Consider the following 23,766-nt stretch of genomic DNA (forward strand, 5'->3'; position numbering starts at 1 on the left):
CGAAAGGCAACTAGGTTGGTTCCATACTTGATTATTGTGAATTGAGCTGTTGTAAATATTAATTTGGCACTATCACTGTAGTGTGCTGTTTTTAAGTCCTTTGGGTATAAACTGAGAACTGGGATGACTGGCTGGGTCAAATGGTAGTTCCATTCCAAGTTTTCTGAGGATTCTCCATACTGCTTTCCAGAGTGGTTGCACCAATTTGCAGTCCCACCAGCAATGTATGAGTGAACATTTACCCGACCTTCTCACCAACATTTATTGCTACTTGTATCCTTGATAATTGCCATTCTGACTGGAGTGAGACTGAATCTCAGTGTAGATCTAATTTGCATTTCCCTAATTGCTAGAGATGTTGAACATTTTTCATATATTATTTGACCATTTGCATTTCTTCTTCTGTGAAGTGTCTGCTCAGTTCCTTTGCTCATTTATTGATTTGTTTTGTTGTTTTGGTATTTTTTGAATTCTTTGTGTATCTTAGAGATTAATGCTCTATCTGAGGTTGCAGATGGTATAGATTTTCTCTCATTCCATAGGCTCTCTGTTCATGTACTTGATTGTTTTCTTTGCTGTGAAGAAGCTTTTTGGTTTTTTTATTATTATTTTTATTTATCTTTTAAATTTTTACAGACTGCCTTTTGATTCATTGTACACAAATGGAGTACATCATTTTGTTTCTATGGTTGTACACAATGTAGATTCATACCATTCGTGTACTCATATATGTACATAGGGCAATGATGTCTGTCTCATTCCACCATTTTTTATACCCCCTCCCTCTCATTTTCTTCTACATATTCTAAAGTTCCCCCATTATTCTCTCATTCTGCACCCCCACCCCCATAATATATCATCCTCTACTTATCAAGGAAAACATTCGGCCTTTGGTTTTTTGGGCTTGGCTTATTTCACTTAGCATGATATTCTCCTATTCCATCCATTTATTTGCAAATGCCATAATATTATTCTTCTTTATGGCTGAATAATATTCCATTGTGTATATATACCACAGTTTCTTTATCCATTCATCTGTTGAAGGGCATCTAGGTTGATTCCACAATCTAGCTATTGTGATCTGAGCTTCTATAAACATTGATGTGGCTGTGTTACTGTAGTTTGCTGACTTTAGGTCCTTTAGGTATAAACCGAGGAGTGCGACAACTGGGTCAAAAGGTGGGTCCATTCCAAGTTTTCTCAGGATTCTCCATACTGCTTTCCAGAGTGGCTGCACCAATTTGCAACTCCACCAGCAATGTAAAAGTGTGCCTTTTTCCCCACATCCATGCCAACATCTATCTTTGTTTGTGTTCTTGATAATAGCCATTCTAATTGGAGTAAGATGATATCTTAGAGTTGTTTTAATTTGCATTTCTGTAATTACTAGAGATGTGGAACACTTTTTCATATATTTATTAATTGCCTGTGTGTCTTCTTCTGTAAAGTGTCTGTCCAGGTCCTTGGTCCATTTATTGATTGGGTTTTTTGTATTTTTGGTGTAAAGTTTTGTAAGTTCTTTATAAGTTTTGGAGATAAGTGCTCTATCTGAAGTGCATGTGGAAAAGATTTTCTCCCACTCTGTAGGCTCTCACTTCACATTCTTGATTGTATCCTTTGCTGAGAAAAAGCTTTTCAGTTTGAGTTGATCCCATTTATTGATTCTTGCTTTGATTTCTTGTGCTTTGGGAGTATTATTGAAGAAGTCTGATTCTAAGCCAACATGATGAAGATTCAGGTCTACTTTGTCTTCTATTAGGTGCAGGGTCTCTGGCCTAATTCCTATGTCTTTGATCCATTTTGAGTTGAGTTTTGTGCAGGGTGAGAGATAGAGGTTTAATTTCATTTTACTGCATATGGATTTCCAGTTTTGCCAGCACCATGTGCTGGATAGGCTATCTTTTCTCCATTGTATGTTTTTGGCTCCTTTGTCTAGTATGAGGTGACTATATTTATGTGGTTTTGTCTCTGTGTCTTCTAATCTGTACCATTGGTCTGCCTGTCTATTTTGGTGCCAATACCATGCTGTTTTTGTTACAATTGCTCTGAAGTATAGTTTAAGGTCTGGTATTATGATACCTCCTGTTTCACTTTTTCTATTCAGGATTGTTTTGGCTATTTGAGGTCACTTGTTCTTCCAGATGAAGTTCATGATTGCTTTCTCTATTTCAATGAGCCATGTCATTGGGGATTTAATTAGAATTGCATTGAATCTGTATAGTGCCTTTGGTAGACTGGCCATTTTGACAATGTTAATTCTGCTTATCCAAGAACATGGGAGGTCTTTCCATCTTCTAAGGTTTCTTCAATTTCTTTCTTTAATGTTCTGTAGTTTTCATTGTAGAGGTCTTTCACCTATTTTGTTAGATTAGTTCCCAAGTATTCCCAAGTATTTTTTTTTTTTGAGGCTACTGTGAATGAAGTGGTTTTCCTAATTTCTATTTCAGAGGATTCATCACTTATGAATAGAAATGCATTAGACTTATGCTTGTTGATTTTATATCCTGCTACTTTGCTGAATTCATTTATTAGTTCTAGAAGTTTTCTAGTGTAGTTTTTTGGATCTTCTAAATATAGGATCATGTCATCAGCAAATAGTGACAGCTTTAGTTCTTCTTTTCCTATTTGTATCCCTTTAATTTCTTTGGTCTATCTAATTGCTCTGGCAAGTGTTTCAAGGATGATGTTGAATAGAAGTGGTGAAAGGGGGCATCCCTGTCTTGTTCCAGTTTTTAGAGGAAATGCTTTCACTTTTTGTCCATTAAGAATGATGTTGGCTGTGGGCTTAGCATAGATAGCTTTCACAATGTTGAGGTATGTTCCTACTATTCCTATTTTTTTCTAGTGTTTTAAGCAGGAAGGGGTGCTATATTTTATCAAATGCTTTCTCATCATCAATTGAAATTATCATGTGATTCTTAACTTTAAGTCTATTGATGTGATGAATTACATTCATTGATTTCTGGATGTTGAACCAACCTTGCATCCCTGGGAAAAACCCCACTTGATCATGGTGTATTATCTTTTTAATATATTTTTGTATGCAATTTGCCAATATTTTGTTAAGGATTTTTGCATCTATGTTCATCAGGGATATTAGTCTAAAGTTTTCTTTCTTTGATGTGTCTTTGTGTAGTTTTGGTATAAGAGTGATACTAGCCTCATAGAATGAATTTGGAAGGGTTCCCTCCTTTACTATTTCCTGAAATACTTTGAGGAGTATTGGTATCAGTACTTCTTTAAAGGTCTTGTAGAATTCAGCTGATAATCCATCTGGTCCTGGGGTTTTCTTGGTTGGTAGGCTTTTGATGTCTTCTTCTATTTCAGTGCTTGAAATTGATCTGTTTAGATTGTGTATGTCTTCCTGATTCAGTTTGGGAGGATCATATGTCTCTAAAAATTTGTCAATGTCTTCTATATTTTCTATATTGCTGGAGTATAGATTTTCAAAGTAGCTTCTAATTATGTTATGTATTTCAATGGTGTCTGTCGTGATCTTTCCATTTTCATCACAAATTCTAGTAATTTGAGTTTTTTCTCTCCTCTTCATTAGTATGGCTAGGGTTTTATCAATTTGTTTACTTTTTCAAAGAACCAAGTTTTTGTTTTGTCAATTTTTTGAATTATTTCTCTTGTTTCAATTTCATTGATTTCACCTCTGATTTTAATTATTTCCTGTCTTCTACTATTTTTGGTGTTGATCTGTTCTTTTTCTAGGACTTTGAGGTGGAATGTTAGGCCATTTAATTGTTGACTTTTTATCTTTTTAATGTATGAGCTCAATGCAATGAACTTTCCTCTTAGTACCACTTTCAGAGTGTCCAGAGGTTTTGATATGTTGTATCACTGTTCTCATTTACTTCTAAGAATTTTTTTTATTTCTTCCCTGATGTCTTCTGTTATCATTGCATCATTCGGTAGCATATTATTTAGTCTCCAGGTATATGAGTAGTTTTTGCTTGTTATTTTATTGTTCATTTCTAATTGCATTCCATTATGGCCTGATAGGATACAGGGTAGGGTCTCTATTTTTTTTGTATTTACTAATGGCTTTTTTGTGGCATAGCATATGGTCTATTTTGGAGAAGGATCCATAAGCTGCTGAGAAGAAAGTATGTTCACTCAATGATGGATGAAATACTCTGTAAATATCCATTAGGTCTATATCATTGATTGTATTATTTAGTTCTATAGTTTCTTTGTTCAGTTTTTGTTTGGAGGATCTATCCAGTGGTGAGAGTGGTGTGTTAAAGTCCCCCACTATTAATGTGTTTTGGTCTATTTGATTCTTAAAATTGAGAAGGGTTTGTTTGATATATGTAGATGTTCCATTCTTTGGGGCATAAATATTTAAAAGTGTTATGCCTTGCTGTTTTATGTGTCCCTTAAGCAGTATGAAATGTCCTTCTTTAATCCTTCTGACTAACTTAGGTTTGAAGTCCACTTTATCTGATATGAGGACGGAGATCCCTGCTTTTTTACTGGGTCCATGTGCATGGTATGTTTTTCCCCATCCTTTCACCTTTAGTCTGTGGATGTCTTTTTCTATGAGATGGTTCTCTTGAAGGCAGCATATTGTTGGGTCTTTCTTTTTAATCCAATCTGCCAGTCTATGTCTTTTGATTATTGAATTTAGGCCCTGACATTCAAGGATATTATTGAGATATGATTTGTATTCCTACTCATTTTGGTTTATCTTTGGTTTTTTACTTGTCCTTTGATTGGCTTTTCCTTTAGGGTAGTTCCTCCCTTTGCTGACTTGTATTGTTGTTTTTCACTTCCTGCTCCCGAAATATTTTGCTGCAAATGTTTTGAGGGCAGACTTTCTATTTGTCAATTGTTTTAACTTTTGTTTTTCATGGTAAGATTTTATTTCATTGTCAAATCTGAAGGTTAGTTTTGTTGAGTATAGTATTCTTGGTTGGCATCTGTGTTCTTTCAGAGCTTGAAATATATTGTTCCAGGTCCTTCTTTCTTTTAGTCTGGGCTGAGAAATCTGCTGATATCTGTATTGGTTTCCCCTTATATGTAATCTCATGCTTTCCTCTAGCAGCCTTTAAAATCCTATCTTTATTTTGACTGTGAGGTATTTTCATTATAATGTGTCTCAGTGTGAATCTGTTGTAGTTTTGTGCACTTGGTGTTCTGTAAGCCTCTTGTATTTGATTTTCCATTTCATTTTTCAGGTTTGGGAAATTTTATGATATAATTTCATTGAACAGGTTTTTCATGCCTTTGGTTTGTTTCTCTGTGTATTCCTCAATCCCAATAATTCTTAAATTTGGTCTTTTCATGATATCCCATAATTCTTGGAGGTTCAGTTCATGACTTCTTAACATCTTCTCAGTTTGTTCAATTTTATTTTTAAGATTGAATATTTTGTCTTCATTGTCTGAGATTCTGTCTTCCACAAGGTCTATTCTGTTGGTGATGCTTTCTATTGAGTTTTTAATTTGGTTTATTGTTTCTTTCATTTCAAGTATTTCTGTTTTTTTTTTTTTTTTCAGAATCTCAATCTCTTTATTGAAGTGTTCTTTTGCTTCTTGCATTTTCTGTTTTAACTGTCTACTGGAATGGTCATGCATTGCCTGCATTTGCTCTCTTATCTCATCTTTTGCTTCATGGATCATTTTAATCATGCATATTCTAAACTCTTTTTCTGTCATTTCTACTGCCATGCTGTCATTGGAGTCTATCACAATCGCATCTTGGTTTGTTAGGGACACTTTCTTCCCCTGTTTTTTCATATTGTTTCTGTATATTCCCCTCTAGCAGTGAAGATCAGAGATACTGAAGTTTGCCCCCTGCAGGCTTATTATGACCCTGTAGTTTTCCACTACCTCTCCTTTGAAGGAGAGATCAATACCAGTAGCACCCAATACAGAGAAAATGTAGCCCTGAACCAGATAGCCCGTATAAAGACTTTAACATTTTTAAAATAAACAGGATCAGTTCAATTACTATTTACAGTATTTCTAGTTGTGAAAAAGATGATAGTGAAAGGGTGTAGGATATAAGTTAGTAAATAGGGGTACCTGTCAAAGGGCCTCCGGTCTCCTGTAGATGTCTCAGGAAGGGAGCCACCCTTCCAATGATGATGGCCATGCCCTCAGAAATAATTCAAAGTCCACGCACCAGACTCTGAAGGAGCTTGGGAGCCCCAGTGAGGATGCACTGAGTCAGCACCGAGGCAGACGCAGTGTTCCTCAGCAATAGGGGGCAGGCGGGCAGGAAGGCTCAGCGCCAGACTGACCTTGGTGTGGGCAGGCAGGCTCAGTGCAGATGTCTGACTTGGTGTGGGAGGTGGACTCAGCAACCTCCGACCTCGGTGTGGAAGGTGGGCTCCGCACCACACCGAACTTGGTGTGGACGGCAGGCTCAGCATCTATGTCCCACCAAGCTTTTTACTTTGATGCTCTCACGTTGGATTCTTGATTTTACTTTTTGTGCTTTAGGAGTCCTATTGAGTACCTTTATTTCTGAGCTGATATGATGGAGAGTTGGGCCTACTTAGTTTTTCTCTTTTTGTTGATATTCCCATGTTGCCCATTCATTCTTTTTCTGATTTTTTTAGTATTTATGTTGTTTCATAACTCACTGAGTTCTTAAGAAAAATGTTGAAAACACTTTTTCAGGTAATTCACAGTTTTCCATTTCTTTAATGTTAGTTTCTAGAGATGTATTTTTTTTTCCTTTGACTGGTTTATATTTTATTTTTGCATATTAAACTTCTTATGTGAAACAAAGAGACACGTGATCAGACTGTCAAAAATTAAAGAGAGTAAAAAAATTGAAAGGAGCAAGAAAAGAAAAAAAGCTACTCATATATAGAGGAGTTTCCATATCCTATCCATGGATTTCTAGATAAAAACTTCATAGATGAGAAGGGAGATCAATGATATATTTAAAATGTTAAATCTAAAAAAGCTACTTAGCAAACTACTATGTCTGGAAAATTGTATCTCAAAAGTGAAGGAGAAATAAAGTGATTCCTGTATGATCAAAAGCTGAAAAAGTTCATTATCACTAGGCTTCCCTTACAGAAAGTGATAAAGGGGGTGCTTCAATTTGAAGTGAAAATAGACAGAAAACAACATGAAAATACAAGAAACTATAAAACTTTCTTTTTTTTCTTTTTTCTTTTTTTTTTTTTTTGTGGTACTGGGGATAGAACCCAGGGCTCTGTGCTTGTAAGGCAAGCACTTTACCAACTGAGCTATCTCCCCAGCCCCTAAAATGTTCTTGTAAAGATAAACTTATGTGCAAATACAGAATCCTGAAATACTGTAATGATGCATAAATCACTTTTATTTCTGCTATACAATATAAAAAATAGCATAAAAAACTATCAAAATATAAATTTGTATAATTTGTTATATTGATAACACAATGTGGGGAAGGGCAATGTAAAGGGGTAGTGTTTTGCAGGCAACTGAATCTAAGAGATTTTTACTTTAAAATAGCCAAACAGAATTCATCAATGCATTAAGAAGGACCAAGTAGGATTTAGTCCTGGAATACAAGGATGGTTCAACACATAATAATTGACCAATGTAATATGCCACAGTAGTAGGATAAAAAACAAAAACAAAATGATCATCTCAATTGATGCAGAAAAATAATTTGAAAAGAATTAACATGTTTTCACAATAAAAACACTCAAAAATAGTGATAGATGAATTTTTTTTTCAACATTATAGTCATTGGTGAAAAACAGAAAGCTTTTTCTTTAAGATCTCGAAAAAGTCACAAACAACTCCTCTTGTGATTTCTATTCAACAAACTACTGGAAATTCTAGCCAAAACAATTATGTGAGAGAAAGAAATGAGACACCCAAATTGGAGGAAAGTAAGGCTATCTACATTCACACATGACTTGATCTTTTACTACATGACATGACATGAAGAAGACACAAAAATTGTTTTTAAAAGAATTATGAAAACTAAACAAATTCAAAATAGTTGAGTGCCAAATCAACACAAATATTCATTTTTTCCCCCTATGGATTCACAATGAACAATCCACAAAAATTGGAGAAAATATTCCCATTTGGAATAGCATTAGAAAGAATAAAATAGGACTAAATATTACCAAGAGATTAGAATTTATAACACAAACTACAAGACATTGCTGAAAGAAATTAAAGAAACTACAAGTAAATGACAAGATTTGTCATTTTATAGCGTGGAAAAAATTATTATTGTTAAAATATCCATAGTATCCACAGTGATCCACAGTTTCAATGCAATCCCTATCAAAATTTCCATGGATCTTTTCTTTAAAAATAAAAAAAAATTATAAAATGTATATGAAATTTCAAGGACCTCCAAATAGCCAAAATAATCTTGAGAAAGAAGAAATAAAGAGGTTTCACACTCCCTGACTTCAAACTATAATATAACATGATAATTAAAATAGTTATTTCAAAGATGGCAGACATATGGAACATGAAACATAAAAGAAGTCCAGAAATAAAACTCCATAAATAAAGTCAACTAACTTGTATTTGACAAGAGGGCAAAGGTTGCACAATGGTAAAGTAATAGTTTCTTGTACAAATTATATCAGGAAAACTGGATATGCACATATAGAAGAATGAAGTACAACAAATTATCTTATATATATGAGAATTTACTCAAAATCTGTTAGATTACAAAATGTGATCTGAAAGTATAAATCCCCTGGGAAAAAACTGAGTGGAAAACTTCATTATGTTCTAGTTTGCAAAGATATCTTAGGTATGATAGCAAAAAAACCCAAAAAAGGAAAAAAATGGAAAAGTGTGATTACATTAAATATAGACTTCTACAAAAATTAAAAATTAACTGTGTGAAAAAGTTGCTTATGAAATATTGAAAAGTACTTGTGAAACATCTGTTTGATAATGTGTTGATATCTTGAATACATAGACTCCTACAACTCAATATCCGCCACATTAAATAATTTGATTAAAAATGGGGAAATGACTACAATAGATATTTCTGCAAAGAATAAATACAAATAGCCAAGAAGAATAAAAAGATGATTAGCATTGCTAATCATTAGGGAAAATGAAACCAGAAACCACAATGAGGTACTACCTCATAACCATTAGAATGGGAATTATGAAAAGAAACAAAGCACAGAAAATAATGTGAATTGACAAAGTGAAGAAATTGGACCCTAGTGAATGACTGTTGAAAATGTAAAATGGTGTAGCACTTTGAAAACCAATATGGAACTTCTCCCACCCCACAAGTTCCCAAAAGCGTAAGATAGAATCACTGTACAATTCAGCAATCTCACTCCTGAATATGTGTCTAAAGTAAGTAAAACTTGGACTCCAAAGATATATTCGCCCTGCATGTTCTTTGCAGCAATATTCACATTAGCTAACGGGGGAAGTCAATGTTTATCAATGTATAAACAGGTTCTTAAGAACGTGGTATATACATAAAATGGAATATTATCTTTAAGAAGAAGCAAATCCTGTGACATACTACAAATATTGATAGATTTTACTTTTCTTTTGACTAAAAGTTTTTTATCATTTATTTTGATGCCTTTTTTTCATTTGCTATTTACATGTGTGTTACTTAATTTCCAGAAATTTATGAGTTTTTCCTATATTTTGTTATTTATTTCAGTCCAAATCACTGTCAACATACAAACTTTATGTGAATTTAATCCTTTTATGTTCATTGATACTTATAGGTCTAGAATCTGATCCACCTTTATGTGTTCTATGCACATTAAAAGTAGTGTAGAAGGACAATGTTTCCACACTCCAGTGCCTACCTTGCATAGGCAGTGTGCTTGGTGCTATGAGGACAAAGAAGTGAACCTGGGTTTGTTCTCAGGAGCTTGACTGGCTGAGAAGAGAGAGGATTCCAACATAAGAAATTCTACACCAGAATTGAGAATTCATCAATGGACCTGGTTGGTTTTCATTATCCAGTCCTTGTGACATTTGGAAGGATTTTAGGATATAAGCAGAAAGGTGGTGTTCCATCTCTGATTGTTGGTCCTTTTATTAAATTTTTGCCAGGCTATGGAGCTTACCTTGTCTCCATCACCAAATGAGGTTTTAAATTATGGTTTCCATTTTCCCTCTGGACCACAATAGTGGGTGTGAGATTTAAGTTTTGTAACAAAATATACCTGCAGGGCTGTTTGCAGGCTTAAGCCTCAGGATTATCCTGAGACTTGCCTTACTGTTGCTGTGAGCTTCCAGAAGAGCTGAAAACTAATTTCCTGTCATTCTAATATAACAGACAGAGTATATAAGTATATTCTGTTTTAAAAATTTTAATTTGTCGTCATCATCCACTTATTAGCGATATCGCTAATAAGTGGATGATGATGACACATAATGGGGGGAAGGAGGGGTTAGTGTTAGGGTTAGAGTTAGGGTTAGGGAGGGCGGCAAGAATTAAGGAAGGAAGGACTGTATAGAGGGAAAAGAGGGGTGGGAGGGGTGGGGGGAAGGGAAACAAAACAGAATGAATCAAATAACATTACCCTATGTAAATTTATGATTACACAAATGGTATATCTTAACGCTATGTACAAACAGAGAAACAACATGTATCCCATTTGTTTATAAAAAAAAATACATTAAAAAAAACTCATACGGCAATTGAAAAATTACAATTTATCATTACTCTCCAAATTCAAGCATATGCTACAAGAACTTTCATTAGTAAAAAGCAAATGCTTTGATATGTGCTCCATTTAAACATGCTCAGAAAGATCTAATAATGTTTTATTATAGATGCTGTCCATGATCTGTTTAGTAACTTCCCTTTTAGATAATTTCAAAGAATTATTAGTAGGAACTTTTGAAAATAATGTCAACATGGTCTAAATTTTTCTAAACAATTTGTCTAACAAATGATATTAAAATAATGATGTTCATGTTGAAAAACATAGAAATCCTTATATGACAAGAAAATGGTATTACTAATATTACTAATTCAAAAGATTTTCAGATTGTTATAACATGTGAAAGTAAAATGCATTCCAAAACTTTCCATTTTCAAAATAAAAATTTAATTTGCATAAAGTTTAATCAGTCAAGTTAATGAAATTCTCAAAATTTCTGAGTTAGTGTATGGCAGCAGAAGTTTAACTTTTGTTGCAAATAATACAATATTTGGTATTTTCACCATCAACAAGCTATGCTGCAGAAAGAACAATTGCATTAAACCTTAATTCATCAGGGTCTTGTTCCATAAACTTCTTGCAAACTTCTATGGCATCCTCTAATACAGTTTCATCACTAGTTTTCCCATGGTTAATTGGAAATGATTTCCATCCATCTAATTCATAGAGATACCCATCTACATGAACTTATGCAATAAAATGAAGATCTACTTTTTCATCTATACTTGGCACCTCAGTCTGACCTTCATGGGCACTGGTATCATGAGTAACTCAAATAGCATCATAGTTCTCAGGATATCAGGCTAGTTCTTCAGGTCTCATTGATACTGACTCTTCCAAGAATTTTTCAAGGTTGATCCAGATTCAAACTGCATCTTGTCTTTGTTGTTCGCAATAGTATGGATCAGTCCAGTTGTTCCACAGGCATTGCTGATTGTTGGCTTCATAAAATATACTGATGATGTAACATCCTGACCCTGAGATTTTATTTTTTCCTTGTCTTCTGTTCTGAATACTTCATACTTTTCTGTAATAGGAAAGAGAAGTAACACTGCACAGACTGGTCTTGGTACCATGCTAAGGAGTTCAGGATCCATTCCGTATACATCAGCAAATTGCCAGTTAAGATGTAGACCTAACTTTTTGAGAAACTGGTTGGTGACCTCAGGATTGGCCTCCAGTGGTAGCCAGCATTGACCCTCCACGTCCGCTGTGCTTGGCCAATCTCCAGCTCTCTATAAGTATATTCTTTGTACTTAAAAGATAAATTTCAATATGGAATGTCAAGTCTCTTATTTTATACTAAAAAAAAGTAACACTGTCTTCTCTAATATGAACAATAATCTGGGGGAATTTTTTATTTAACAGCAAAAACTTCAACTGTTTCTTTTTATTTATTTATTTATTTTTTATTGTAAACAAATGGGATACATGTTTCTTCTCTGCTTGTACATGGAGTAAAGACATACCATTTGTGTAATCATAAATTTACATAGGGTAATGCTGTTTGATTCATTCTGTTATTTTTTCCCTTCCCTTCCACCCTTCCCACCCCTTTTTTCCCTCTCTACAGTCCTTCCTTCCTCCATTCTTGACCCCCTCCCTAACCCTAACCCTAACACTAACCCCTCTCACCGCCATTATGTGTCATCATCCACTTATCAGCGAGATCATTCGTCCTTTGATTTTTTGAGATAGGCTTATCTCACTTAGCATGATATTCTCCAATTTCATCCATTTGCCTGCAAATGTCATAATTTTATCATTCTTTATGCCTGAGTAATATACCATTGTATATATATATGCCACAGTTTCTTTATCCATTCATCAATTGAAGGACATCTAGGTTGGTTCCACGCTATTGGGAATTGGGCAGCTATGAACACTGATGTAGCTGTATCTCTGTAGTATGCTGATTTTAAGTCCTTTGGGTATAGGCCAAGGAGTGGGATAGCTGGGTCAATGGTGGTTCCATTCCAAGCTTTCTGAGAAATCTCCATACTGCTTTCCAGAGTGGCTGTATAAATTTGCAACCCCACCAGCAATGTATGAGTATACCGTTTTCCCCACATCCTCGCCAACACCTATTGTTGCTTGTGTTCTTCATAGTCACCATTCTAATGAGGTGAGATGGAATATTAGGGTAGTTTTGATTTGAATTTCTCTAGAGATGTTGAACATTTTTTCATATATCTACTGATTGCTTGTAGATGATCTTCTGTGAAGTGTCTGTTCATATCTTTAGCCCATTTGTTGATTAGATTATTTGTATTCTTGGTGTAGAGTTTTTTGAGTTCTTTATAGACTCTGGAAATTAGCACTCTATCTGAAGTATGAGTGGCAAAGATTTTCTCCCACTCTGTAGGCTCTCTCTTCACATTGCTGATAGTTTCCTTTGCTGAAAGAAAGCAATTTAGTTTGAATCTATCCCAGTTATTGATTCTTGCTTTTATTTCTTGTGTTATGGGAGTCCTGTTAAGGAAGTCTGATCCTAAGTTGACATGTTGAAGATTTGGAACTACTTTTTCTTCTATAAGATGCAGGGTCTCTAGTTGGTTCCAAGGTCCTTGATCCATTTTGAGTTGAGTTTTGTGCATGGTGAGAGATAGGGGTTTAGTTTCATTATGCTGCATATGGATTTCCAGCTTTCCCAGCACCATTTGTTGAAGAGGATATCTTTTCTCCATTGCATATTTTTGGCACCTTTGTCTAGTATGAGAAAATTGTATTTATTTGGGTTTGTGTCCATGTCCTCTATTCTGTACCATTGATCTACCTATTTTGGTACCAATACCATGCTGTTTTTGTTACTATTGCTTTGTAGTAGCATTGAAGATCTGGTATTGCGATACCCCCTGCTTCGCTCTTTCTACTGAGAATTGCTTTAGCTATTCTGGGTTTCTTATTCTTCCAGATGAATTTCATATTTGCTTGCTCTATTTCTGTAAGGTACACCATTGGGATTTTAACTGGAATTGCATTGAATCTGTATAGCACTTTTGGTAGTATGGCCATTTTTTTTTTTTTTTATTGTAAACAAATGGGATACATGTTGTTTCTCTGTTTGTACATGGCGTAAAGGCATACCATTTGTGTAATCATAAATTTACATAGAGTAATGTTGTTTGATTCATTCTGTTATTTTTTCCCTTCCCCCCACCCCTCCCACCCCTCTTTACCCTCTATACAGTACTTCCTTCCTCCATACTTGCCCCCCTCCCTAACCCTAACTCTAACCCTAACACTAACCCATCCCTCCCCCCCATTATGTGTCATCCTCCACTTATTAGTGATATCATTCGTCCTTTGGCTTTTTGAGATTGGCTTATCTCACTTAGCATGATATTCTCCAATTTCATCCATTTGCCTGCAAATGCCATAATTTTATCATTCTTTATGGCTGAGTAACATTCCATTGTATATATATACCACAGTTTCTTTATCCACTCATCAATTGAAGGGCATCTAGGTTGGTTCCACAGTCTGGCTATTGTGAATTGAGCAGCTATGAACATTGATGTGGCTGTATCTCTGTAGTATGCTGATTTTAAGTCCTTTGGGTATAGGCCAAGGAGTGGGATAGCTGGGTCAAATGGAGGGTCCATTCCAAGTTTTCTAAGGAATCTCCACACTGCTTTCCAGAGTGGCTGCACTAATTTGCAGCCCCACCAGCAGTGTATGAGTGTACCTTTCTCCCCACATCCTCGCCAACACCTGTTGTTGCTCGTATTCTTGATAATCGCCATTCTAATTGGGGTGAGATGGAATCTTAGGGTGGTTTTGATTTGCATTTCTCTTATTACTAGAGATGTTGAACATTTTTCCATATGTTTGTTGATTGCTTGTAGATCTTCTTCTGTGAAGTGTCTATTCATTTCCTTAGCCCATTTGTTGACTGGACTATTTGAATTCTTGGAGTAGAGTTTTTTGAGTTCTTTATAGATTCTGGAGATTAGTGCTCTATCTGAAGTATGATTGGCAAAGATATTCTCCCACTCTGTAGGCTCTTTCTTCGCATTGCTGATAGTTTCCTTTGCTGAGAGAAAGCTTTTTAGTTTGAATCTATCCCAGTGGTTGATTCTAGCTTTTATTTCTTGTGCTATGGGAGTCCTGTTAAGGAAGTCTGGTCCTAGACCAACAAGGTGAAGATTTGGACCTACTTTTTCTTCTATAATCTGCAGGGTCTCTGGTCTGACTCCGAGGTCCTTAATCCATTTTGAGTTTAGTTTTGTGCATGGTGAGAGATAAGGGTTTAGTTTCATTCTGTTGCATATGGATTTCCAATTCTGCCAGTCTATGTTTTTTGATTGATGAGTTCAGGCCATTAACATTCAGGGTTATTATTGTGATATGATTTGTATTCCCAGTCATTTGACTCATTTTTTTTTTTACCATGGTTTGGTTTCTCCTTTATTTGGCTATTCCTTTAGGCTAGTTCCTCCTGTTGCTGATTTGCATCGTTGTTTTTCATCTCTTCCTCATGGAATATTTTGCTGAGAATGTTCTGTAATGCCGGCTTTCATTTTGTAAATTCTTTTAGCTTTTTTTTTATCGTGGAAGGATTTTATTTCGTCGTCAAATCTGTAAGTAAGTTTTGCTGGGTGTAAGATTCTTGGTTGGCATCCATTTTCTTCCAGGGCTTGGTAAATGTTGTTCCAGGCCCTTCTAGCTTTTAGGGTCTGGATTGAAAAAATCTGCTGATATTCTTATTGGTTTTCCCCTGAATGTAATTTGATTCTTTTCTCTTGCAGCCTTTAAAATTCTGTCTTTATTTTGTATGTTAGGTATTTTCATAATAATGTGCCTTGGTGGGGGTCTGTTGTAATTTTTGTACATTTGGAGTCCTATAAGCCTCTTGTACCTGGTTTTCCATTTCATTCTTCAGATTTGGGAAATTTTCTGATATTATTTCATTGAATAAATTATTCATTCCTTTAGTTTGTTTTTCTAAGCCTTCCTAAATCCCAATAATTCTTAAATTTGGCCTTTTCATGATATCCCATAATTCTTGTAGATTCTGTTCATGATTTCTTACCATCTTCTCTGTTTGGTCAATTTTGTTTTCAAGATTAAATATTTTTTCTTCAATGTCTGAGGTTCTGTCTTCCAGGTGTTCTATCCTATTGGTTATGCTTTCTACGGAGTTTTTAACTTGGTTTATTGTTTCCTTCATTTCAAGGATTTCTGTTTCTTTTTTTTTTTCAGTATCTCTAACTCTTTAATGAAGTGATCTTTTGCTTCCCATATTTGGTCTTTTAACTGTTGATTGGTGTGATCATTTAATGCCTGCATTTGCTCTTTCACCTCTTCCTTCAATGCCTGCCTTTGCTCTTTCATCTCTTCATTTGCTTGCCTGATTGTTTTAATTATGTACATTCTGAACTCCCTTTCTGACATGTCTTCTGCTGTGCTGTCATTGGGTTTTTTTGATACAGTATCTAGGTTTGTTAGGGACATTTTCTTCCCTTGTTATCTCTTATTGGTCACATATCAGTGGGACTCTGAGATACTGTAGGTTTCCTCCATTGGCTTATAATGTCCCTGTAGATTTCCAGTGTATCACCTCCCAGCCTTCCATAGCCTGAAGTCTTGGAGGAACTTGATAATGCGGTGCTTCTGAAGAAAGCTGCCCCTAGCCGACTACTCGGTCCAGGACTGGGGGCTGGTTCTGTATGGAAATCCTCTCACTGGGTGGGCCTGGTCCTCGAAGCTGGCTGTGGATCGCACCTGCTGCTGGAAGGAGCCGGGCTACTTGGGGAAGTCTCTTGCTGTTCTGCCCTGGTCCCAGAAGCCCCCTGTGGGCCGGGGCCCACCACTGGGGCAGGGGCTTGGGATTGGCTCTGTGCAGAAAAGCTCTCACTGGGGAGGCCTGCTCTGAGAACGTAGCTGTGGACTGGGCCTGCCATGGGAAGGAGCAGGGCTGCTTGGGGAAGTCTCTCACTGCCCTTCCCTGGTCCGCGAAGCCGTCTGCAGGCAGGGCCCACTGCTGGGTCCCAGGCTTGGGGTTGGCTCTGTACGGAAAAGCTCTCACTGGGTGGGCCTGCTCCGAGAAGCTGGCTGTGGATCGTACTTGCTGCTGGAGAGAGCAGGACTGCTTGGGGAAGACTCTCACTGCCCTGCCCTGCTCCTAGAAGCTGCCCTCTCTCTGGGCTTGCCACCCGGGCCAAGCTTCACCCAGTGGGAGAGACTCTTCCCATGGCTCTATGTTGGTCCGAGTCTCTCAATACCTCCCCTTCTTGAATCGTGAATTCTGGAGTGACAGGTGATGCAGTCACCCTCTAGTCCACCATCTTGGATCTCCCCCTCAACTGTTTCTAATTTTTAAGTACTGTTTTCATTAAAGGTGTTTAATGAATCCCAAAATACTCTTTTATTTGCTGTGTCTATCTTTATATCTGTGGTATTATTTTTGACAATTTAAAATAATTATGTCTCAAGTAAGTTTAAATTAAACTACAACTTATCCAATAAAGGATTCCCTAAATGGACTTCATAGAATACTAAAGTAGCTATTTGTCACTTATGTTATGTCAGAAATTTTCTTTTTATTTCATTTTAATTGTACTGCTGCCAGTGTTATTTTTCCTTTAAAGTAATTCCATTGCCAATATAGTCTACCAGAATGTATAAATATTCAAATAAAATATTTTGTTTAAAAAACAATGTAGAGGTTCTTTTGTTGTTGTAGTTTGCTATAAATAACAAGTAGGTCAAATGACTGATAATATGTATCTACTGTATCTACTGTATATATTTTAATCTACATATTTATTTAATTATTTTGACAGTAGATAACTCTACAAATATAATTTTTTGCCTATTAACTGTTTTTTCTATAAACTTTTGTATCTTATAATTTAAATCTCTGTTGTTTTCTGGTATTAAGTTTTTTGAGTTCTTATATATCCTGGAGATTAATGCTCTATCTGAGGGGCAGGTGATAAAGATTTTCTCCCATTCTGTAGGCTCTCTCTTCACATTCTTGTTTCCTTTGCTGTGAAGAAGCATGTTAGTTTGATATCACTCCATTTATTGATTCTTTATTTCACTTCTTGTGCTTTAGAAGTCTTATTGAGGAAATTGGTTCCTATGCCAACATGATGGAAAGTTGGGCCTATATTTTTTCTAGTAGATGCAGGGTCTGTGGTCCAATGTCTAGGTCCTTAATCTGCTTTGAGTTGGGTTTTGGGCATGGTGAAATTTCATTCTACTACATATGCATTTCCGGTTTTTCCCAGCATGATTTGTTAAAGAGGCTATCTTTTTTCTCTGAGTGTATTTATGGAGCCTTTGTCTAGTAACAATAAATGTTGTTAAAGTTGTTGGGAAAAAAAGGTACACTCATGTACTGCTGGTGGGACTGCAAATTGGTGCAACCATTCTGGAAAGCAGTAGGAGATTCCTCAGAAAGCTTGGAATGGAACCACCATTTGACCCAGCTATCCCACTCCTTGGCCTATACCCAAAGAAGTTCAAATCAGCATACTACAGTGATGCAGCCACATCAATGTTTATAGCAGTTTAATTCACAATAGCTAAACCATGAAATCAACCTAGTTACCCTTCAACAGATAAATGGATAAGGAAAATGTGGTATATATACACAACAGAATATTATTCAACCATAAAAAAGGAAAGACTTTATGACTTTTGCTGGTAAATGGATAGATCTGGAGACTAAATGAAATAAGTCAATCCCCAAAATCCAAATGTTCTTTCTGATATTTGGATGTTAATATACAATAAGCATGGAGGAAAGAATAGAAGTTCATTGGAGTAGACAAAGGGAATGAAGTGAAGGGAGGGGGATGGGAATTAGGGAAGATAGTAGAATGAATCGTACATAACTTTCCTATGTTCATATATGAATATTCCACCAGTGAAACTGTACATCATGTAGAACCTCAAGAATAGGATCCTAATTAGAATAATTTATACTCTGTGCATGTATACTATATTGAAATGTACTTTACTGTCATGTATATCTAAAAAGAACAAATTTTAAATTTTTAAATAATCTCTGTTGTTATATGCACTTTCATTTTGGATCATTATGGATTCTTCTTGAATTGACCACTTTATAAATATATAATACCCATTTTTGCCCTGTATCCTGAAGTCAACTATATTATACTTTGCCTAATATCCTCCTTGTATGTCATATCAAATTGAATCCTACAATATATAAAAAAGTACAGCAAGATGAGGCAGGAGGATTGTGAGTTCCAATCGTGCCTCAGAACTTAGCAAAGCTCTGAGCAACTCAGCAAGACCCTGTTTTCATAAAAAAATTTTTAAAATGGCTGGCATATGACTTACCACTCAGTTCAATTCTCAATACAAAAAAACTATATATATATATATATACACACATATATATCTCCACAAAAAATATAAAAACAGCATATATTATATAGTTTTTATATCACATATGTACCATTACATTTGTATGAGAACAAAATACGATAATATAATTCAGTATGTGAACAGAATATAAGCATGAACATTTTATAGTGATCTCAATAAATGCATAAAAATATTTGACAAAAATTTGACATTCACTCATAATAAAAACTCTAAGTACACTTAGAAGTCTCAACCTGATAAGCAGTATCTATGAGAAAATTATCCCCTTGAGTGAAATATTAAATTCTTTCTCCCTTAAAAATCAGGAACAACTTAAAATTCCTTTCTCTTAAGTATTTTACTGGAGATAGATCCCAATTAAAGCAATATGACAAGATGAACCATACAAATGAATTGGAAAAGAAGACATGAGTCCTCATTTAGAGGTGGAAGACAGGGTATGCAGAAATTCCCCTAAAATAAGTTCCACAAGTCGTGCTAGAAATAATAAGTGAGCTTAACAAAACTATGAACCACGAAGTCGATATACAAAATGTAGTATATACTGCTCAGAGTGATATTAAAGTGACGTAACAGAGGCACCTAGGGTGCAAAATTTAGGAAAGCACTCATTTTAAAAGTCTGAAATTGAAATAGAAAATGTTTATAATAGCATAAAAAATCCTAAAATCCTTAGTGATGAATCTAATAAAGTGTGCTTAAAATCTTTATGCTGAAATCATCAAAATTTGCTAAGAGAAATTAATGACAATTTAAGTTCATGAACACATATACTCTTCTTTAATTAGAAGTCCTATATTCTCTCAAATTGATCTAAAGATAATATTCAAACTACATTAATTTCTCAAGTATGCTTTTTTGTAGTAGAAATTTACAACCTGAATCTGAAATTTACTTTGAAAAGTAAAAAAATGGCTAGAAGAAGCAAAACACTTCTAAAATAAAACAATAAAGGTGGCTCACACTCACTCTTTGATTTCAATATTTATTCTAAAGCTGCAATAATTAAGACACAAAAATATAAACTCTGATTATATTTATGAAAATCTGGAAACAGAAAAACTTAGGACAGAATCAGATTTTAGTTTAGGCAAGGGCTAGGTCTGAGGGGAAGAAAATATTTGCAAAATGAAACTAGGGAACATTTGTGGTTGTTGATGAGATTCTTTATCTTGATTGGCATCCAGATTATACGACTTCATATATTTGGCCAAATTCGTAAATTATATTCTTTAAAAGAGTACACATTGTGTATCTAGAACATTAGTTAATTTGACTTCTTCAAAAATTCTATACATGGAGGAATGTGGATTCCATTAAATCTGGGATTGACTGATTTTAATGGATGATTCTATTCGTGATTCTGATTAAAATTTCAGTTCAGAATGATACCACACCGTCACTAGCAGTTTCCTCACATTCAACTATTTTCACATTCACATTGCTGTCTTTTTTTTTTTTAATCACTCACTTGTTTATCCATCCAACAAATCTCCCTTATGCTTGTACTAAAGGTCAACCATTGAGCATGATAGAAAATCTCAGGTAATAGAAGGACCAAGGAAGTGGATTCAGGACTTCTTTTATCTGAGTAAGAGCTGACCTCTTTCCTATCAATGTGACCTCAAACAGTTGTAGACTGTGAGATTCTAATTTTTCTCACCTGTAAAATAATGGTAATAATACTCACCTCTGGGTAAAGCTCTCTTGACACAGTATCTGATATATGCCATTTAAAAAAAAAATTCCTCTTCCCCTCCATTTATGCCAATTATTTCCACAGCAAGACTTAGAGTTTCTGGCCTCAAAATCACCTGTTATATATTAAAACACATCCTTGAGAATGAAATTGCAGAAAGTATGTTTGCAGAAGCACTGAATTGGGCATATTCTGATGCTCTGACGCCTGCCAGCTCCACCTGTTTCCAACCTCCATCTCCCTTCTTAACGATGAAATCTCCTCCTTCATGATCTCCCTTAATGTCTAAGAACAATTTTGATCTTTTACTAGAAAGGATACTTTTTTCCTCAAAGTGTCATCAGACACTATTCTGTATCAGAATATCTTGGATATGCTTATTCAAAATCCAGTTTTCTTAGCCTCATTCCTTTATTGGGGATGAACATTCATTTCCTTTACTATTATTATTTTCCAAGAAATCTTCATTTAAGCAATCTTCCTGGGCAATTCTTAAAAACTGTCATATTTGAGGTCTCTAGACAAAACCCAGAAATCAGGTTTTCCTAAAGTCTGATAAAATTTGGTTTCAGGTTTTTTTTTTTTTATTTTAATCTCTGTTCATATATACTCACCCATTCCAGATCCTCTCTAAGCAGCAGGAATGGGAGACTGTACTATATTTATAATTGGTTGATTCTGCTTCTGGCCTGCAGTCCAGTGAATATGAACTGATTTCCATGACATTTCTTTATTCTAAAATTGTTCATTTGCAGCTAATAGGTGTCAAGCCCTAATATAAATGCTGAGGGTATAGAAACAAAAACAATAAAAACAAACAAACAAGAGCAAAAAAAAAAAAAGTTTCCTGAAGCCCATTTTCTAATGACATATACAGTCAACAAAATTAATCAAATGCAGCAAGTTAGACAACCAAATAAATGTATTATGTAAAAAATAAATAAGGATGGAAATAGAAGTATAAAATTTATCATTTAAAAATAGTATAATTGGGAAAGGCCTCACAAAATGTTGTTTTTCTACCTGATACTGCCCATGATTCCTAATATGGCTCAATTAAATGTAACTTTTTCATTGTTACTGCTATGCCTACCCTCTTGCTGGGAGCCCGACAATACTTTAATGTATCATCAGCCTGCTATGAACTGATTGGGCCATCACCTGGAACCTCTTTCCATAACCTTTGGACAAAAATTCATGTGACAGGACCTGATTTTCCCAGAGCCTGGAGCTGAACTTGGCTATTAGGTATGCCCCATATCGCTTTTCCCAACTTGGCCCTTATCAACCACACCTGGACATTATATTTTCACCTGATCTGAAGGGTTAATTGCAGTGATAGACTACTACCAGAAGAGGGTAGCAGAGGGTTGCAGAGTAAGAGCCGATGCTATTGTAGGTCTCCCCCTGCAGAGGTTATGTTCAAACAAAGCATTAGTATAGTCAGTCAAGAGACAAGCTCCTTGGGCAAAGCATTGCCCTGAGAAGAACATAGTTTATAAGAGCTGAAACTAATCTGTAAATTCACATTCCTTGGAAGAAATGTGGTGCATAGTGTATCAGAGGCAATTCTAGAGCCCTGGTCTGATAAGTTCTCTTAGTTGTTAATGGACCTTTGATTTCCTGCTAGATAAAATAGAAGGATGAATATATTCCATGACATGAATGTCTACTGTCACTGTGACCCCTAGCTATGTCTTTGACTTCTTCTGCTGCCACTCCTACCCATCCTACACCTTTTAAGTCCTACTGTGTTAAGAACACAATGGCCTCTAAACATGCCTAGAGATCTCAAGATTCAAGTCTTCTTTATTCTCTTCATGGTAATTATTTTTTCATCATGAGTCCCTGGTTTAAACTGGAGCATATGAAGTATTAAAGCTGAAGTCTTGCAGCATTCTCTTATTTGAGAAAAAACATGAGATCCAAGACCACCTGTGGGGTTAATCTCTGCATTCCCAGCAACTTGCATGGTACCTGGTGCTTTATAGATACTCAATCATTTTTACTGCAAGAATTCACTCGATAATTATACAAGGTAATTAACCCAGATGGTAAATTTTACAGTCTTTAAAAGGACAGCAGTATGGCAAATTTCATTTTTATCTTATATTCTGCAGAAACCAGCTATAATACATCCCTTGCCAGGAGCACCTTGCAGGAAGCCTCCCACCTACTGAACTCTGGACAGTGCCCTGACAGTGATATCAAACAGATGAAGTTGAAAATTCAGTAGAGGATGTAACATGTCCTTAAAATCATCACCACCACGACCCTTGATACAAACCAAGGCAAAGGTCAGTACTGCCCCTGTGCTCCTCGTGGCCAGGACTCTGCCACCTGTCAACTGCAGCAGACTTGCCAGCAGCCCTCTCTGGACAAGAACTAACAGAAATTCTGGGAAAGAAGCCAGGCAATATTCTTGACTCTTAGAGCCAAATATATGACAAGGGAAAAGGAATTAGGACTCAGTTTTTTTTTTTTTTTTTTCTTTTCAACAAAGCTATGAAAACAAACAAACTAATTTAAAAGTACTTATCTCTAACTTAACCTTTCTAACAGATTGGTGGAAAAGGTATTATTATTTTAATTATTATTATTTTTCTCATTTGGGGATGATAGGATAAAGGGAGGTAAAATGTCTTGTTCAGGTCTCCCACTGAGGTCTTTTGATTTAAAAACCCATGTTAATTTTTCCTATGCTGCCATGCTGCCCTGAGTCAATTTAATATAACTCATATGTCATGTTTTATGGTTTATAAAGCATGTTAGTGTTGATTTTCTAATTTCTGTATAACTAGCACCATATTGTACAGATAAAATATTAATTCTCTCTTTGGACAGATAAGGATATGAGGTCACATGAATTTTGATTCTAACTCTAGTCCTCAATGAACAAACGACTTGCCTGTGCAAATTGATTCAGTCTGCTTAAAGTATAATCTAAGAATAGACTTAAAGGCAGTCTTTTCAGGTACTATCTATCCTTTTAATCTCAGTTGGATGTTTGGCTGCAACTCAAACTTCTGTATATATAAAGTGATAAAAACTTACA

At 35.4% G+C, this 23,766-nt stretch overlaps 1 long non-coding RNA gene and 1 pseudogene across 2 annotated transcripts in view; one reads left to right on the forward strand and one right to left on the reverse strand.

Moving 5' to 3' along the window:
* LOC306640910 overlaps nucleotides 1-23,766 on the forward strand; it is a 925,259-nt gene that overhangs the window by 358,090 nt on the left and 543,403 nt on the right. The gene's annotated exons all lie outside the window — the stretch shown is intronic.
* On the reverse strand, nucleotides 11,143-11,874 carry LOC306641016 (ubiquitin carboxyl-terminal hydrolase isozyme L3-like; annotated as a pseudogene). Its single transcript has one exon. The product of its transcript is annotated as a ubiquitin carboxyl-terminal hydrolase isozyme L3-like (transcript).

Source organism: Sciurus vulgaris (genome assembly GCF_902686455.1).
Source record: "Sciurus vulgaris genome assembly, chromosome: 11".
In the NCBI taxonomy this organism is placed as follows: domain Eukaryota; kingdom Metazoa; phylum Chordata; class Mammalia; order Rodentia; family Sciuridae; genus Sciurus; species Sciurus vulgaris.